General features: G+C 40.0%; 1 non-coding gene across 1 annotated transcript; it reads right to left on the bottom strand.

Annotated features, from left to right (window-relative positions):
- Nucleotides 1-2,057: 2,057 nt before the first annotated feature.
- Nucleotides 2,058-2,172, bottom strand: LOC136733257 (U5 spliceosomal RNA). Its single transcript, XR_010810151.1, has one exon. It is a non-coding gene; the product is annotated as a U5 spliceosomal RNA (small nuclear RNA).
- Between the last annotated feature and the right edge of the window lie 1,496 nt (nt 2,173-3,668).

The raw sequence follows: 3,668 nt of genomic DNA, 5'->3' as shown, positions 1-3,668 counted from the left end.
TCTAAATTACTGAAGAATAACATTTATCAAGGTAAGGAATTATTTGCTATAAATAAAAAAACTTACCATCAACCATACGGTTTCGAAGACATTGGTTTTCATTTTTAAGTCTTGTGTTTTCCTTTTCGAGCTGCTTAACTTTTTGCTGTAGCTCAACTTCACTGGACTCTTTAAATGTCTGTAGAATATGACGGGATCTAATTCTTGAAGCTCCATCGGTTTTCTTTCTTATTTTGTGCTGTATTCAGAGAGGAAGAGAGTTTAAAATGAAAATATATATATATATATGAATATGATTAAAAAAAAACAATCCTGCAATACATTTATTTTATATTTGCAGTAATTATCTCACCGGTAACTGTGGTTCATCAAGGTCACTATCATCTGAAATTTGAAGTTTTTTGTTTGGTTTAGGTACTCTCTTCATTTTAGGACAGGGCATTTTTGTTAGGTCATTAAGTTTTCTTCTTAGTTCGCCTTCTTTTCCTAAAATAAAAATAAAATAAATAAAACCCTGCATTATGTCCACAGATATTTGGGGATTATATTTATTTGTCATAAAAATACTGTGCTTTGACCATACAAATTAAGATGAACAGCCAACACTGAATCAAAACTGAAGTTAAATTATATCTGGTTTAATTTATTTTGTGATTTGGGGGATTTTATTGTAAAGCACAACACACAATAAATCGTTCTTACAAATGCCAGTCAAGTATGACGAGTTTTTAGCGCCCTCACCACCACCTACCATGTTATGAGAGTATGTTAGAAGTACAACACATTAATAACTTAAACATTCATTTCAAATATACTGTGATTGTATATATCAAATAGCATGTAAAGACTTTAATGTTTTTTTTTTTAAATAAACATTGTTACCAGTCATAATGATCTGTGCTTCATGGACAGGCCATCCACCTTTTGGAGGTTTGTTTGTGTCTCTCCACTCTGCTCTGAAGTTTCGAGTCGTCTCTTCGTCATCATCAGCAATGCTGAATAAATCAAAATTGCGAAAGCAAGCAGTGGGAATCACGCTGTAAGAGTCTTTGTCGACCCCGCTTTCCCACTTCACCAACGCGTGCATCACCGCCATACTACCTTCACCTTCTCGTCCGTTTTTTCTGCGCGTTTTTCCCCCGACAAGTCACGGCACAAAAAACAGTCCCGCTCTGCATTCTGGTACTTGGCGTTCTTAATAACACCAACAGGGTGTAATCGCATAGACCACTCGAGTATAAAGTACTACATATCCCATCAGTTTAGCACTTTCAACTGTTTCTTAGTGATTCCTAGAATTACTAACCGGTATTGTAGTCAATGTGTTTATAACCTTTTTTGTTTAACGATTTGTGTGTTATCCTATGGGATCCCATGGTCTTTGATTTGGTCACGGAAGTGATTTGTCTTTGATTTGTTGATCTAGAGTTGAATTTTAATTAGTTTTTCCCTTTTGTATAATTAGTGTAGTGCTACATTTAGTCTTTGTTTTTAAATAAATTTGACAATTTATATCTTTGGAATTGGTGTCTGCGTCCAATTATTACAGAAATTGAGTTCTACAAGACTCCAGGATTCGTGATAAGGTGATACTATGAATTCACTTCTTTAATTGAAATGTATAAGTGTACCTTACGCTACATATATGTATGTATGTATGTATGTATGTCCAATTGCTTTGACAATACAAATGAATTGAATTGAGAGGGAGAGAGAGAGAGAGAGAGAGAGAGAGAGACAGACAGACAGACTGACAAACAGAAAAACAGACAGACACAGACACACACACACACAGAGCCAGCCAGCCAGCCAGCTCAGCGATGACATCACGAGCCTCTCTCAGCTGACTGCTATGACATCACAGAGCACGTACATTCCGTTGCTTGCCGTCTGTCAACCACTCAGTCACTGCCAGCCAGACTGGCTGGCTGGCTGGATGGGGGGGCTGCTTGCTGCTGCTGCGTACCTTAGCAAGCTTATTTGCTTGACCGGCCTTCCTACTCCTCTGCCCACATGCCCACCTATGCCCGATCTGCTGTTCACCTGGATCACAGCTCCGCCCCAACAAGGCAGAGCCCCCCAAGAATGGTACAAACTCACCCACGATCCCCTCCACGGAAAGCTTTAGCAAAAGGCAAAAGCATTATACGTAATGAAGAGGAACCCGAGTCCAAGACGCATCCGACCAGCCATACATATTTGTGTGTATTAAAGATCACATTTTCTTACATTTAGTTTTTCTGTACTTTATTACATCTTATTGTGATTTATAAAAGTATTGTTTCTTTTCCATATGTATGTATGTATGTGTGTGTGTGTGTGTGTGTGTGTGTGTGCCTGTCTCTGTGTGAAAGTGTGTGTGTGTGTGTGTGTGTGTGTGTGTATATGTCTCTCTGTGAAAGTGTGTGTGTGGGTGTGACAGTGTGTGTGAGTGTCTGTCTGTCTGTCTGTCATGTAACTCGCACATCTGTGAGGGCACCATTTTTGCAGAAGAGATGTACACATTTTGGAGCAACATATGCTGCCATCCAGACATCATCTTTTCCAGTGACGTCCCTGCATTTTCAAACAGATCACATTTTATTACACTTTGTTTATCTGTACTTTATTACATCTTATTGTGATTTATACTTGTAATGTTTCTTTTCCATATATATGTATGTACAGTGGGGGAAAAAAGTAATTGATCCCCTGCTGATTTTGTACGTTTGCCCACTGACAAAGAAATTATCAGTCTATAATTTTAATGGTAGGTGTATTTTAGCAGTGAGAGACAGAATAACAACAAGAAAATCCAGAAAAATGCATTTCAAAAAAGTTATAAATTGATTTGCATGTTAATGAGGGAAATAAGTATTTGACCCATTTTCAATGCCCTGGCTTAGGGTTCTCACCCATGATTTGACAGTACATGGCCCCGTCCATCGTCCCTTTGATGCGGTGCAGTTGTCCTGTCCCCTTAGCAGAAAAACAGCCCCAAAGCATAATGTTTCCACCTCCATGTTTGATGGTGGGAATGGTGTTCTTGGGGTCATTCCTCCTCCTCCAAACACGGCGAGTTGAGTTGATGGCAAAGAGCTTGATTTTGGTCTCATCTGAGACCACTTTCATCCAGTTCTCTGTACATGTGCTTTCTTGAGCAGGGGGACCTTGCGGGCGCTGCAGGATTTCAGTCCTTCACGGCATAGTGTGTTACCAATTGTTTTCTTGGTGACTATGGTCCCAGCTACCTTGAGATCATTAACAAGATCCTCCCATGTAGTTCTGGGCTGATTCCTCACCGTTCTCATGATCATTGAAACTCCACGAGGTGAGATCTTGCATGGAGCCCCAGACTGAGGGAGACTGACAGTTATGTTGTGTTTCTTCCATTTGCGAATAATCGCACCAACTGTTGTCACCTTCTCACCAAGCTGCTTGGTGATGGTCTTGTAGCCCATTCCAGCCTGTGTGTGTCTGTCTGTGAAAGTGATTGTGTGTGAAAGTGTGTGTGTCTGTCTGTCTGTCTGTGAAAGTGTGTGTGTGTGTGTGTGTGTGCGTGTGTCTGTCTGTGAAAGTGTGTGTTTGTGTGTGTATAGGTGTGACAGTGTGTATGAGTGTCTGTCATGTAACTCGCACATCTGTGAGGGCACCATTTTTGCAGAAAGAGATGTACACATTTTGGAGCA

The sequence above is a fragment of the Amia ocellicauda genome, unplaced genomic scaffold, assembly GCF_036373705.1.
Source record: "Amia ocellicauda isolate fAmiCal2 unplaced genomic scaffold, fAmiCal2.hap1 HAP1_SCAFFOLD_36, whole genome shotgun sequence".
NCBI lineage: Eukaryota > Metazoa > Chordata > Actinopteri > Amiiformes > Amiidae > Amia > Amia ocellicauda.
The sequence above is the reverse complement of the archived record's forward strand: the minus strand, read 5'-3'. Positions and strand labels throughout refer to the sequence as shown.